Source organism: Heptranchias perlo, chromosome 16, assembly GCF_035084215.1.
Source record: "Heptranchias perlo isolate sHepPer1 chromosome 16, sHepPer1.hap1, whole genome shotgun sequence".
NCBI lineage: Eukaryota > Metazoa > Chordata > Chondrichthyes > Hexanchiformes > Hexanchidae > Heptranchias > Heptranchias perlo.
Window position 1 is genome coordinate 28038622 of NC_090340.1, and position 16665 is coordinate 28055286.

General features: G+C 40.2%; 1 long non-coding RNA gene across 1 annotated transcript; it reads left to right on the forward strand.

Moving 5' to 3' along the window:
* The first annotated feature begins 1144 nt into the window (after positions 1–1144).
* Positions 1145–5652, forward strand: LOC137333306 (uncharacterized). The gene is made up of 3 exons (XR_010965846.1): positions 1145–1176; positions 4328–4408; positions 5534–5652. It is a non-coding gene; the product is annotated as an uncharacterized lncRNA (long non-coding RNA).
* Positions 5653–16665: the final 11013 nt, after the last annotated feature.

A 16665-nucleotide genomic window follows, 5' to 3' on the forward strand; every position in this document is an offset into this window, starting at 1 on the left:
ATCCTCTTCATCATAAAGTAGCTGAAGGAGGGGGATATTAGAGCATTTACAGGAATAGTCCGTGGAAGATTTTTAAAAAAAATCTAAGATCCAAACTCTGTTTGAAGACCAGATATTTTGACTAGATTTTTCAAGGCACTGAGTTGTGACTTTTATTAATTGTTAACCTTGTGTATCATATTACAGTTTGGAAAAATTGTGTCTGATGTTTCTAATTGAAAAAAATGGTCAATCATTACAACCTTTTAAGATTTAATTGTGTTAAAATGCTAGTTGTGATATTTAGCTGCATACTTTATTTTACATCTTTTATGGTAGTTGTGCATTTCACAGTCACAGTGTTAATACAATCAGTGGTTAAGAACACAGTTCTGATTGAGTATGTATTGCTGTGGAAGATTTTCCAAATATTATCTGGGGTGTCCTTTTCATTGGCCTTTCAATTTGTCTTTGGCTAGGATGTCTCTTACTACTTCATTTCTTGCAGGCAGCCAGAGTTTAGTTTAGCTATGATTTGTTTTTATCTTAACTTGGAAATTAATTGGCTTAGGATTTGCTTACAAGCAAGAAGGAGAAATAGGCTGTGGGAATTAATAGTAAATGGAGAATTAATAAAAGTGCTGCAAAAGATTATATAATTGTGAAATGCCTGAGGCAATCTGCTATTTTTGACTTGTTGCAAAGCATTAAAATAACAGAGGCAGTACATCTAAAGTTGTGGGGCAAATATTAATTAAAGAAAAGTTGTGTAATATCATAATTAATAGTGATTTTTGATTCATCAAAAGTTTGCGACAACTTAGCAGTCTCTGAGTAGCCATGTTAATCAGTCAGCTGATAAAGTTGTGCATTCTGAAAATGGCTAGGAACAGAACTTTCAAAAATCCCTGTGGTTTCCTGGCTAAGCGTATCACCCATAACACTGCCTTAGCTGAAATGAGCTATTTCAGCACAGAACATGGATCAAGCCAAGGACTTTTCTGGTCTATATGGCTCAGTACCACTGAGCTATAGGGATTATATATCACTTAATCATGAATTTAAGCCACAATTATTTCCATAACATTTTTAATCTAATAAGTAGCAACCTAAACTGATAGGATCAGACATTGGTTCAGATCACCATTCCCTTCCTATTTGGATGATGAAATGTTATCAAGTTTTCCATTGTAAATGGTAAGCACTTATTTTGAGTTTGAACAATCAGTAGTTTTGTCATGAAATATTGATAAAAGCAGTAATACAGCCACGTTCTGATCCGCTGATCAAAGCCTATACTGAAATGCATCATCTGTAAAATGCAACACAAAACTTAGTATACGTGGGACAGGCAAAGGAAAAAGCTCTTGCTGTGTGTGTTTGTGAAATATAGTAGAGTAGTACGTCATGGATGTAGGGTTGGCTATGACAGCTCTCACAGATGTTATGAAATTCAGAATCTTGCCTTCATGTAGAATGGTGAGTTCTGACTGACAGCAATTGCAAACTCTGCTGTGTATTGACGTTTGAAGTATACAGTTTAATCATGAGTGCTAGTGTGGTGGGCTATCTGATTGTTAGCTCATGGAAACAAAAACTCTCCTCAATGTAACGGTACTTATCCTTGCCCCAAACAAGCACTGGTACATCCACAAAAATCCAGAATGCTGTGTATTAGGGTCTTTTCTTCAAGCACAGGTTATGTGTAGCTGCTTGGGAGATGCACTATCTTCTTTCACCAGTGGAGGGCAGCATGAAGCTCACTGTATTTATTTAAAAAAAACTTAAATGTGCATCTTACAAACTGTGAGTAAAGAAATTCTTTGCCATTTTAGTTTGCTTCAATGGCAGTTGGATATGACACTTACGTATGCAGCATTGATATTGCTGAAATCAATTCTGATATTTTCATATTGTGTGGTAGATTTAAATGAAACCTTCTTGCAGTAAATATGCCACTACAATTCTGATAGTATTGCTTACTCCGATAGAACCTTTTATTTTAATGTCACTGGTGCTGGGAAAGCTCACTGATATATAAGAAAAGAAATGACAGATTATGGTGCTAACTGCGTATCATCCTTTATTCACACAGTAGCTACTAATTAGACTACTAGCTTATATTTTATTGTACATAATTCTTTATTGCTTCTTTACTCAGATGTGCAACTGCAACACTTTTGTTGTGGAATGGATAGGATAAAGAATAAAATGATTGCTAGTTATTTTTTTAAAAAATGTGCTTCTTTAGTTTTACACATGACAGGTTTTAATATGTAATAATGTTATAAGCATATGGTGACATCAATATATTTAACAAAACCCATCTTTGTAAAATCCTCACTAACAATCTTTTCTAGAGCATCATTCGCAATGTTTGCAGTATAATATCCAACCACATTGCAACAGGAATAAGTTTAGCATTATAGACCTGGTAGCACAAGTTGTCATGTGATGAAATCAGTGCATTCACCGTGGAAGCCCTTTCTCTTTAAAGATTTATCTGTTGTTTCTTTGTGTGACCGGAGCACTCTCTAACTAGCTGTCTGCCGGGGAGCCATGATACTGTTTTTTTTGTTAAGATTATTCTAATAAAATGATATCATTGAGGCCTCTGCTCTGCTGTAACATAATTCCTAGTACAAGTATAATGTCACGTTTAGTAACCACTACTGTATTGTTTTGTAACACATTGAGGCAGAAGTTGTTATTGGTTATGATGTGTGCATGTTAATGTGAAGTGAATACATATTGATTATGCCCAAATAACATTGGAGAGTGTGAAGAGAAGATTCACAAGAATGGTATCCAGGAAGAGGGACTTCAGTTATGTGGAGGGACTAGAGAAGTTCCTTGGAGCAGAGAAGGTTAAGAGGAGATTTAATCAAGGCATTTTGATAGAATAAATAAAGATCAATCGTTTCCACTGTTGGGAGGGTTGGTAACCAGAGAATACAAATTTAAGATAATTGGCAAAATAACCAGAGGGGAGATGAGGAGAAATTGTGGAGACTATGGGGAAAGAGCGGGGGAGTGGGACTAATTGGATATCTCTTTCAAAGAGCCGGCACAGGCATGATGGACCAAATGGCCGCCTTCTGTGCTGTAGGATTCTATAAAAATGCAGCACTCCAACCATATGAACACTCTACTTTCAAGTACAATTTGAGAGCACCTCAAACTTATGAAAAAAAACTATTATTCCCTCACAATGTACCAAGTAGGTACAGTACATCAGTTCACATGTGTACAGACACAAAAAATAAAAGCAGATTCTACATCACTTTAAAGAAAATTCTGAATAATCTTCCATGTGTACTGTATTGTAACATTGTTAGGCTCTTGTGACAGTCCCAGTATAGTAGCTTATTATTCAGGTTTTTTTAAAATGATGTTGAACCATGGAAGGGGTGTGTTTGATACTGCTTAATTATAGTATGTACTTTTTAATAAACTTTTTTTTAAAGAATGGATGAAAAATATGTAGCGGTAGATAGCTCCAGCTGAAGAGACAGCAGCTGCGATAGGTTCAAAGACCTCCTTCTGTGCTGTAATTTCCACCTTTCAATGAATACTGGATGTTGTATTTCAGTTTTGTTGTACTGATGACATCATCAACCATGAGAGCACAGCTTAAGTGGTTTATGAACATCAGCAGAAGTCAAGATTGAATTACAGTCCTTAAGTTCCTTCGCAGCATGTTATTTTCTACAACAATTCTGAAACAAAAAATGGTAACTGATACCATTATAACTGTGGAGTTGGAACATTACTAGCAGTGAAATACTACCTTAACCATCACAGACTGATCTAGCAGCTGACTGAGATGCATAAAGAACAGAATAATATGCAACTCAGAAGAGTGTTTGTTTGTACAGTAGTTTACCAAGTAGGTGTGTAATTAGTGCACACTAAATCAATATAATTATCATAGAGAAGCACAACATTCAAACATAAGATGTTAGAATGTGAACAAATATTTTAACCATGTGTTTTGATTTGTAGCTCACTAAAAAGGTTGGATTTTAAAATTTAGTTTGACAACTCTATAGCTCACATGCAAGAGAACTCTATAAATTGAGTTAGTTTTCTTCGCTTGTCCTTTTAGCTCGTACAAATTTTTGAAATGAAGATTTTTTTAAACTAATACTGTTGGTAGCTATGTTTTTATAGCTTTTATTTGTTTTAAACAAGGGAACCTTTTAAAAATGCAGGGTTGGAAATATTTTATGCAGCTCAGGACATGATTACTTTTCAATCTGTATTTTTGAATGAAGCATTTGATTTTGCTACATTACTGACAATGGCTGCAAAAATACACAGTGCTGCTTTTTTTTAAACAATATAGGGTAGAAGTGAAGAAATATGCAAGCACCACTGAGCTGTAAAGCCGCACAAAAGTGTTATTGACGCAAAAGGAAATGGACAGGTATGTAATAGGATGGAGCCAACCTCTGGAAAAAACATGAAATATGAAAATTAAAGAAAGCGAAAACAACAAGCACCTGAGAGTCATATGTAGTCAGATCCTGTATTGCATTGTACAATATTACTCAGCCACAAAATTAGAATTGTAATCTCACATAATATTAGAATACGCTTTAGCCTATAAGTGGTTTGCATCTCACAGAAACAATGAACAATATGAAAATCAGAAAGTTAAGTTGGTTCAGACTGGATGTCGCAGAAAAAATAATTGTACAGACTTATAATGATTTGTATATGTACGATATAATTATTCATATTTGCGCAGTTGAACAAAATAAAAAGCAGATATTAAGAAAGTTGGCTAATATTGTTACACAGTATTTGCACAATTCTATTTTTAACACAGTAAATAACATTTTAATATTTGAGAAACTTTCAGTTTGCTTTTCTACATTTTAGAATATGCAAATCCTTTATGTGTATATTCTATGTCTATGTACATAGTCATGCATCCAGTATAAGTTTTAGATTTTACTGGTGTAAAAATATTTTTATTGACAATTTAAAAATATTATTTGGGGTAAATTCTGTCATTATACTTTGTGATGGAGCAGGGCAGTATAGAACAAACTTGATATTTTATTTTGCATTACAGTGCATCGGTGCGTCAGTGCGTCAACCAAAAAAACACCATTAAGGCATGTATAATGCATGCAGAATCCATAAACTGCACCATGAATGGACACATTTATTTGTATATCACCAGAATACAACACACATATGGAAGCCAGAGATCTAGACCCAGTTTGCCACAGAAACTATTAACAGTTTGCTTCCCATGTTACATACTGCTTGCATGTGTAATCTGAATTGCAACAAACTGCTGATAAAGTGAACCTAACTTCCTGCATGAAATAGGATAGCCATTACTTAAGAAAGCAGTATATTATTGGGAAGGGCAAAGATGAATTTTCCATGTAAAAGATAGTTAGTAGCAACTGCTTGGTGACTGCAGTCACCACCCCCCTCCCCCCAACTGAAACTTGAAAAGGAATGATACAATAAATATCCTCCATCAACAAAGTCCAAATAAGTCTAATCATTTTCTTTTCCTTCTCTTCTATAGATTCCATTGTACCTAGCACGAGAGATAAGCAGCTGTTGACCTAGCAAAATAACAAAGCACTATCCGACCTTCTGCCTAATGATTCCTCAGAGATGTTTTTTCCCTTTCCACGCAGAAGTTCCAACCTTGGCAAGAACAAACTAGTTGCCATTCATATATCTTCAAGAGCAGGTAATGTGGTCTGCAAAAGTGTAGATGAAGCAAATGAAAGTCTGGATTTATGGGGGTTTCCAGTAGAAAGAATGTGTGAATTAAGGGTGAAAGTGTGAAACAACAAGAATGAGGTAAGAAAAATGAAGGAATGGGATTATTCTGAGCTCTGTGAGCTTGATATTAATGTTAGCGTCTATATAAGACGTTTGGTGGATCCTGGTATTCCCCAGGCTTACACAATATACTTGGCTTGATTTTTAAAAAAATTGCATTGCATCTGCACAGAGGGTCACTTTTGCACAGTGTACAGCGATGTGTCACCATTTTTGTTTTCATTTGCAGTTTCTTCCCCTCTTGTCAATATTTTCCTCTCCCTTCCTTTTCTAAAGCATTAACTCCTTTGCTGGAGTGTGGGTCTGCAGTTGTGAACCACCATCTAGTACCTCGCTCAAGTGCCCTTTATTCATTTATGAGCCATGATGGTTGATCTCGGGGGCGTCATAACTTAGCACAATCTTGACCTCAGTCAATGGCCACATGTGTGTGCATTTCCAGCTTGATAGCAGGAATATTGGACAATTTTCCCTTCCCTAACCATGATCACTGAGGCTTGTAGTAATGCGTCCATTGCACAACACTAGGAATTGAATCTGGGATCTTTTTGGCTACATTACTCAGCTATACAATGGATAAATTAATTGAGTGATGGGGCAACTTTCTGCTTTGTTGGTTGATCCTGCAGGTCATGATATTTCTGAGCTGGTCCTTAAGCACGCTAAATGATTGTTACAGGACTTCTCGCATAGCAGTAAGCCATCCCTAATTTAAACTCTTCCATTCGTATCCAAATAGCCTTTTTCCATTCAATATTATGTAATATTGTATGTTATGTATCCATTCCGTTGGGGAGGGGAGAAGAAAATGTGGGAAGTGCTGAAACTTGTTCAGTATGGCCACAGAAGATCAACCTCAGTGTCTGTCTACTGCCCAAGTGACAGTCACTGACCAATGGCTGCGCCCATGATGGAATAATGAATGTTGTACTTCTTGGCTCCAAAAGGATCCTTAGCTATAGCCTAGGTAGGGAATGGAAAGGAAGGGTGGGGACCAGAGTGTTGTGGTTACATAATTTATGTTGATAATAACTTTGAGAGTTTATATTCACACCAATTAATATTTCAGGTTCTGCCAGTGTTATATTTTTTGCCTTTGCTGTGGTTACCTTGGTCTTGTTTGGGATCATAAGAGAATTGGATCTAAGGGAGCCATCTGTGGATACTAATGAGAAATGGCCATTGAATCTCATTTTCTGTATGACTGTGTTACTAAACAACTTAGTATACTAATATTGTTGGGGATATACTTACATGTTATATTAAAAATCTTGTGTATGCACACTTTTATGCCCAACTTGTCATGATTTTTGCTCATGCTTTAAGCCAGCATTTAACATTTGAAACTTCCTACGTAAACATTTAGAATGGAAATCCTGTATGGAAACGGCTGCATGTAATGATGAAGTTTCTCTCCCAACTCCATTCTTCTATGTGATGTATTCATCAACAGGCTGTGAACAAATTTACAGGAAAAATACTAACAATGTACTTTTGCATGTATTTCCCATCTACAAAACCTTACTTCTCATTATATTTTTTGCCACACTTTTGCGTCAACTTTTCCATTATAACGTCCTATGTCCACGCTTATAATGGAAACTGCCTCTGTAAACTTTTCACACTGCAATTATACCCTCCCACCAATGGTGACACTAAGGTACCTTAGTTTTACATATCCTGTCTCCTCAGCCTGTACTACAAAGAAACTCCTCTACTTCTCTGCTTCTTAAATTGCTTTAAGTTTTTCTATTTAATTACAAATAATATACAATCAAAGTATTATACAAAAGTAAGGACAGAGTGTATGACTTTAAAATGGGGACTGAATTACATCTGTATATTCTTGTCCAACTATCCCCCACCCTTTAATTCTACTTCACCTGAAGATTGCACTTGGTCTTGATGCCCTGTGTCCATCGCCACAGGAGATCAACAGGTATCATCAATATCTTTTGAGACAAGAATGTCTCAATTTGTGAAAGAAAGACTTGTCTTTATATAGCACCTTTCATGATCTCAGGACATCCCAAAGTGCTTTACAACCAATTAAGTACTTTTGAAATGTGTAATGTAGGAAACCAAGCAGCCAATTTGCACCTAGCAAGGTGCCACAAACAGCAATGAAATAAGTGACCAGATCGTCAGTTAAGCTTCATTTTATGACTGCCCAGCATTACTTTTCCTTCTTTTATCCTTGTATTGCAGAATGGACAACATTTAGGACATTTCCATAAAAGGAGTGCATAATCCAAAACACAGTCTCTCGTCATTGCTACTGTCTCTGAATTGATTATTTGCTACTGTCAATAAAAAAACAGGATGTCATCATTGCATTCACTGTATAATTACCTCATCTTTAAAATAAACCCAGTGTTTGACATGGTATTCATCATATCTGTCACCTTCAGCATAAGGAGTAGGGCACAAAATGGACACTTTTTACTCACATTAATTATTATATAGTCATCAATTCTGAATAGATCATCCACTCTTTTCTCTGACAAAGACGGGCCTTGATTCAATTATAGTTTCATAAAAAAAACATGTATTATCTTCAGTAATTAGAGGAGGTGTAGAAAGGCCACTGAATACTTTGCATTGAATTTTTAAAATCATAATCTAAATTGAGGACTAAATTCACATTTATATAAGTAGGAAAGGTATCGTTGAGTTGCTATTTATTATTTGGTATATTTAGATGACAGGTTGGATACTGTCTGAATTGAGATTTTCCAATCATATTACAAATTTCCCAAGATTAATCAAATTGTATGTTCTGAAATGGTTGTGGTGAAGAATTATCAATTACTGCTAGGACCATTGGTTACAAAAGATGCTTACATTTTCTGAAATATTTTGAGCAACAAGAAACATTTTTTAAAAAAAATAATTTTTGGAACAGTAGCATCTCAACACATTTAACCCTTACTGTCGCAGTAGTTCCTGGTACTGGCAAGATATTTACTGCAGCAGTGGAGATTGCATATAGTTTGTAACAAACAACATTACAATGCCAATGTGTAGAGAATATATTTAAAAAGTAAGTATCTCTAGGATTTAATTGTTGTATGACAATTGTGTTCATTATCAGCAGGCAGAGTTTTTATTTTTGGACCAGAATGTAGGTTGCTGCCCATCTTTTGTTGGGTTTATACCCAGTAATGGACTGACATTTTAAGTTAACTGGGACAGTGAGTACTGTAGGAAGCATCATAGCTTGGTCAGAACCTGCCCTGACCAAATGCCCACAACACACACACTTCCAGAACATGGCACTAGAAGGAGTGGGAATGCTAGCCTGCTTTTTACATTCCATAGCTTGGGAGGACTGAGACCGATTGTGATGCCACACTGCTCCTCTGGCTGAGATCAGCTAACTCACTTCAGACCAGGGATCAAACCTGGGACTTTTCTGCTCAGACTAGGCAGTGCATTGACTCATCAGCAATCACTTTAAACAATCAAATACCCTAAAAAAAACACAATAAATAAAATGATGTCAAAAGTTTTGATAAGACTTGTCTAAAATTCTTCGAGATTCTCTTTTTTTTATGGTGTTGCTTCCAGGACATTTGTTTACTCAGTATTGCTGTTGTCTAAGTGTATACAAATGGACGTAGCATCTGTTCTTGAGAACAATGCAGCAGTTATCCAACAAATATGAAGATGGAAGATTGACTAATACCTGAGAGGGTGGTGATAGCAATCTGAAAAGACTTTGTAGCATAGCATGTCAGGACAGAAGTAGCTTTGCAACCACAAATAAAACATTACTCTTAGCAATGTGGCTCTTAGATTCCCCCTGTACAAGATTGCACAAATCTAGTGATACAGTAATGGCATAAGACTTGTGTTGCTGTCAAATCAAGAAATATCACCCTGTGGCAATAAATTCACCCCTCAAGGCTGGAGTGCATCCTCTTTCTCTTTTGTTCCAACAAGCACACAGTCAGACCTCTGGTGACCATGATAAGTAACGTGTCTGTGCGCTGAGATTTGCTTTTATGTGCATGTGGGATAGCTTGTGCCAAAATAGAGCAGGTGCTCAGCCATTTCACAGCAAATGAACCATTCAGAGAAGAAATATTGTTTTGAAAATAGCATATGGAGCAACATTCATGCTGGATCACCCTCAACAAAGCGAAGGGATGTAACAATGGTTTTCCCACAAGTGGCACAAAGTTATACAACATGAGATTTTGAAAATGTGCCGAAAAAAAAATCATACCTTTACTTATACAACTTTCATAGTCTCAGGATAGGACCGAGATGAGGCAAAATTTCTTCACTCAGAGTTGTGAATCTTTGGAATTCTCTATCCCAGAGGGCAGTGAATGCTCAGTCATTGAGAATATTCAAGACTGAGATCGATAGATTTTTGGACACTAAGGGAATCAAGGGATATGGGGACAGGGCAGGAGAGTGGAGTTGTGGTAGAAGATCAGCCTTGAGGAGCAGGCTCGAGGGGCCATACAGCCTACTCCTGCTCCTATTTCTTATGTTCTTATGTTCGTATTTTTCCTCTTTCCCCACCAATTCCACTTATTTAAAAATGGGGACCTATCAATATACTTTTGTAAACTGAGATATGGGGCTCGATTTTAGCAACCGCGATCGGGTGCGTTCGTGACGGGGGGGCTACGAAAATCGGGGATTCCCGGGGCGGGTCGGGAGCCCGGCTCCAACCCGCCTCATTTCGGGTTTCCCACTGACGCGCTGACATGCGCGTGCAGCCCCCGTATGTGGGACTCCCGCCGGCAATTAAAGCCGGCGGGGTACCACTTAAGGTATTTATTTAGGTATTTCAGGTCGTTTAGAGACCTGGTAAACATGATATTTTAGGAGGGTTGGGATTTTGCAAATAACTGGGACTGTTTCCTGTACTGGGGGAAACACTCCCAGTTCAAATGGACGTGTTGCAGCCATCAGCCTGTGGCAGCTGCAAAGGTCCATTTGACAGGAGGGGTTGGGGGGGGAGACCCTCACTCATTGCAGGAGGCCACTTTGTCACTTTGGATAAAGTTTGGCCTCCACCACCCTCCTCCTAACAATAAAATTCACAAATTTGCATACTTACCCCAGTGTCCAGACACATTTACCTGCCTTGCAGACCCCCTCAGATGTGCATCTTCCGGATGGGGGCCGCCGTAACTGCAGTCATGAACTCCTCGGAGGGCGAACAGCATTACCAGCCTCACGGGCAATGCCGTCCACCTCTGACTCGTGGAGCTCCACAACACACTGCTGTGACACATCCACCTGCACAGCAGGAGGGAGGGCAACCGCAGAGAGAGATGCGTGGCAGAAGGCACTACCCTCGCCACAGGGTTCACAGACCGAGGCTCAGCTTTCTGGACCTCTCTGAGCAGCAGTGCACACGGAGGCTCAGAGTCACTCGACATGTAGTCGTGGACATCTGCAGCTTCCTTCATGCTGAGCTGCTTCCGGATAGCCCGAGCACCATCTTCTTACCTGTCGCTGTCAAAGTCACCACTGCCCTCAACAACTTCTCCTCCGCATCCTTCCAGGGTGCCACCGGGGACATCGCCAACGTCTCTCAGTCGTCTGCACAAAAGAGCCCTGCAAATACACCTACACCCACTCTGCAGTGACACAATGGGTGGCATCAGTTGTGGGTCTTCATTGTGACCCTCAGGAAAGGGCATTATTGCACAAACCAGACAAGATTTGCAAAGACGTGGTAGTAGTGGTGCCAATATAATATGTGATGTGAGTTGATCAGAAATTAAATATAAGTAAAAACCATGACAAACCCTCAAACGCCCTTGTGCATCCCCTTCATGCTCACGACACGTTTGCCTTATGCTTCCTACTGCACATATGTGATGCATGCCCTGTGGCTGCAGCACAGGTAGTGGCAGGTTGAGTGAGGCTGACTGTGAAAGAGATGCATGAGAGGGTGAGTATGAGATAGAGCCACGAGATTGTATGAGGATTGGGTTGAGTGGTAGTGGTGGGATGAGTACTGGCAAGGTGAGTAAGTGCAGGCAAGATGAGGATGAGGTTTGAGTGGGTGTGAGGAGTGATGTGACAGAGTAGTGTTGGCTGTGCAGAAGGAGATGTGGGGTGGGGGCGGTGATGTGGCAGACAGAGTGTAGGGGAATGAATACGTGTACTCACTTTGGCTGACCTACTTAGGTCATTGCAGCGCCTCCTGCACTGTATGCAGGTGCGCGATATGTTGGTGGTTCAGGTGACCTCCTCTGCCACCTCGAGCCAGGCCTTCTTGGTGGCAGAGGTAGGCCGCTTCCTCCCGCCCGCCGGGGGGAAGCTCTGTCCTCCCCCTCCTCCTCACCCCATCCAGTAAGAGCTGGAGTGAGGCATCATTAACCTGGGAGCAGCCTTCCCCTGGGCTGCTCTATGCTGTAATTTTTCCTATTTCTTGCAGCATCAGTCACTGGAGGACTGACCCTTTAAATAGAGCTCCTCCAGCTGACAGACCTTACTGCGCATGCGCAGTCCACTCACCGCGCAGCTTAGCAGCGGGGAACCCGGAAGAACAGGTAAGTGGATCCAATCAGCCTGCAATTTCACCGGGTGCGTTACCCACGCGCCCAATTGACCCCCCGCCGTGAACCCGCCACCATGGTAATATCGGGCCCATGGTCATTTCTGAGTTCCAGAGCATGACCCCAAAACCTGAGAGCATAGGCACAAAATCAATATAATGAGAAATGCATTTTATATTATAAGCACCCTTCATGCTTGCCGATGATTGTGTTTTTTCATTATCTTTGCCTCCTTTTTAGATAATCTGATGGCATTTTGTAAGGAACTTAAATATTTTCCCCCTTACCATTAACCATTTAGTAGTGCAACAGCTCTAACAATAGAGAGTCGGCAGCCTCAACTGTGATTCAAAGTTCCCTGCTCAATCACAAGCTTTACAATCTGAAAAATTAAGGATCAGTTTCAGTCTGCAGATGTGCATATAGTGTTGGTCATATGGAATGGAGTAAATCAGTGGACCTACTGTACTGCACTTACTGCGTCGATGCAATGTAGTTTTCATATTGCATCAACACAGAAACTGCAGCACAAGTAGTTTCAAGTGAATTGAACTGAACTTGATGCATTGAATTTTGGCAAACAGTGTGAAACCACCTCAAGGAGGCAGACTCATAAACGCTGGGTCTACATCAGCTTCATGACAATTGCTACTGCTATGAAACTATTTTTCTAAACTTCAAGAATAAAGTAAAAAGATCCCAGGCAGTCCGCTGAACAGCCTCTACATTTTTAATGTAGCAAAAAGTCAACAGGGCGGTTGGCTCTTCACTGACCTAAAATTTTACAGGCATCCTCAGTGGAGCTCTGGCAATGTGTTTAAGTATACATGTACAGGGCTGCACTTTGTCCAAGCATACTGATACTGAGTGACAGTATAACTTGGTGCTGCCAGCTCACACTGCTCTAAAGCAGCTACCAGTATCAAAAAGGGAAAGTGGCCGGTAGAAACTCCTGCTTACAGGATGAAAATTCAGGAGGAAACCTGGGCTGAAAGTGAACTTCCAATTTCATGTTTGCTTTGAGGAGAAGGCCTTCCAAATCGTCAGGCTAGAAGCCATTGAATGAGTGGGGCGAGGGAGAGAAAGAAAAAGAAGAAAGACTTGAATTAATATCGTGCCATTCATGTCCTGTAGTGCTTCGGAGCTAATAAATTACTTTTGAAGTGTAGTTGCTGTTTTGTAGGCAAATGTGGTAGCAAGGGCCACAAACAGTGATGAGATAATAAAAGACCAGATAATCTGTTTTGGTGATGTTTGTTGAGGAATATATTTTTGGTCAGGAGAGAACTCTCTTGCTCTTCTTTGAATAGTGTAATGGGATCTTATGTACCCATCTGATCAGCAGATAGTACCTTGATTTAATGTTTCATCTGAAAAACAGCACTTTAAGCAATGCAGAACTCCCTCAGTACTGCACTGAGGTTTAAGCCTAGATTATATGCTCAATTCCAGAAGTGGGACTTGAACTCACAACCTTCGGAATTAGAAATGAGAGTACTACCACTGAGTCAAGCTGACACTTGAGAACTTAGTGTCTTAGTGCAAGTGCCCTGCAAATACTGACATACAGGCTTAGTTTGCATAAAAGCATGACACGCTATATATTGACATCATACCTCTATTAGAAAGCATTCCCAATGGCACCATTATGACATGTGTTCCTTTTACGTTTGTATAGAGGATTCCCAAGTCAAAGTACCAGGCCCAAGTGTCACTGAAGACTCAAACCCTTCACAACATGATACATCGCAGAATCCATCTGGCATAGGCGCTATGAGACCAACATCCCCAGGGAACATAGTCGAGGCTCAGGAGAGAGCACCAGGTGAACCATACAAGCACAAATAAGGAGAAATGATTGGAGGTGGTAGCAGAGGAACAGCAACCAGTTTGCCACAGTACCAGGCCTGGATGTTCTTCAACCGTGTTGGGCAAGGATTTGTGTGTCACAGAGCCTGCCTATAGAAAAGAGTGGATCAATTAGCAAAAGGTCTGCAGGAGGTCTGCAAGGTATGTTGCAGAGGTACAGGACTGACATAAAAGTAATAGTGGATCATTGACGCACACATCCGCAGATCACTGTGGAGCATGTGGCAATTTCACCGTCACGTTCAGGAAAGCCCAAGGACAGAGGCCCAAGACCTAGACACAGCTTCTCTTATGAAGATTCTGGCAGGGGCTATTGAGATCTTGGGTTTTAGCTTACAGGAGTCTCAGTTCTGGATTAGCAGGCTGCAGATTGAAGTAAAATACATTGATTGTGGACATTGGGCTCATCAGTGGTGCAGAATGATCTGTTTCCATGGAGATCCTTGATCATTTGAAGGAGTGCCCAGTAGCTAGGGCATGGCACATGGCAGGAGGAGGAATAGAATAGCCGACTGCTTCCTAGGGTAACAGCAGATCTTTCCAGCTCAGCCAGCCCCCTCAAAGGAAGAAATGCCAGTTAGAAGACAACCACTGCAGTATCAGACATGATTCCAGCAGTTGCAAGGCAAACTTACAACCCAGCAACATCTCATGAGGCTCTTATTGAAGAACAGCAGCCTACCACCGCATTTACTCCCTCCAAAGCGATAACACATAGAAGGAGCGGCAGATTACATTCTAGGTGGTACGACATATAGGGTCACCAAGGAGAAGCACTGGGGTAACAAACACTTTCCATTTTTCATTTTCATCTTAAGCCAGAATTACATAGAATATACAGCACAGAAACAGGCCATTCGGCCCAACTGGTCCATGCCAGTGTTTATGCTCCACATAAGCCTCCTCCCACCCCTCTTCATCTAACACTGTCAGCATAACCTTCTATTCCTTTGTCCCTCATGTGCTTATGTAGCTTCCCCTTAAATACATCTATGCTATTCACCTCAACTGCTCCTTGTGGTTGCGAGTTCCACTCGCTGGGTAAAGATGGTTCCCCTGAATTTCGTATTGGGTTTACTAGTGGCTATCTTATATTTATGGCCCCCAGTTTTGGTCTCTCCCACAAGTGGAACATCTTCTCTACGTCTACCATACCAAATCCTTTCTTAATCTTAAAGGCCTCTATCAAGTAACCCCTCAGCCTTCTCTTTTCCAGAGAAAAGAGCACCCGCCTGCTCAATCTTTCCTGATAGGAATAACCTCTCAGTTCTTGTATCATCCGAGTAAATCTTTTTTGCACCTTTTCCTCTATATCCTTTTTATAATATGGAGACCAGAACTGTTCACAGAACTCCAAGTGAAGCCTAACCAAGGTTCTAAACAAGTTTAACATAACTTCTCTGTTTTTCAATTCTATCCAGTGCTTTGTTTGCTTTTTTAATGGCCTTATTAACCTGCATTGCTACTTTTAGTGATTTGTGTATCTGTACCTCTAGATCGCTTTGCACCTCTGCCGCCCTAGAGAGTTTCCTTGAGAAGAGCCATATTAAAGTAGCAACAGATGGGAGGATGTATCTGCAAAGTATTTAACGTAGAGCAGTTGTGAATGGAGGGCAGGATGTTTACTGAACTATATAAAGAAACAACTTGCATTTATATAGTGCCTTTCATAACCTCAGGACATCCCAAAGCACATTACAACCAATAAAATACTTTTTGAAGTGTCATCACTGTTGTAATGTAAGAAAACATGCCAGCCAGTTTGCACACAGCAATGTCCTGAAAACCGCAATGAGATAAGTGACCATATAATCTGTTTTAGTGATGTTGGTTGAGGGAAATATGTTAGTCAGAACATAGGGAGAACTCACTGCTCCTCTTTGAGTAGTGCCATGGGATCTTTTACGAGAGGGCAGATGGTGACTAAGTTTAACGTCTCTTCTGAAAGACTGCCTTCTGACAGTGCAGCACCCCCAAAGAACAACATGAAAGTGTCAGCCTAGTTAATGTGCTTAAGTCTCTGGAGTGGAGCTTGAACTCATGACCTTCTGACTCAGAGGGAAGGGGCTGACACTTATGGTGACAAGACATTGTATAGGAGCATGGAGTTACTATGACTGACCGGTGTACCAGCTTTCCTGGCTGCAAGTCTCCTTCATCTACTTGTTCCTCCTCTTCCTCATTGTCTTCCTTTGGCAATGGGTTGGCCTTGAGCTTCCCCTTCCTCCTAGTGCATGGTAGCTCCTTGTTGTATTGCAGTTATGCAACATGCAGAAAACAGCTGTGATTTTGGAGAGATTTGCTCAGCTGAATAGCAGGACTCCTTCTAATTGGTACAAACATCAGAATCTTTGCTTAAGCATACTGATGGTTTCAATTTTAATTCTGGTCAAAGAGCTTGTTTTGTTGTATCTGTATTCAGCTGGTGTTTGGGGAGGTCATAAGCTAGGGCTTAAAGGGGTAG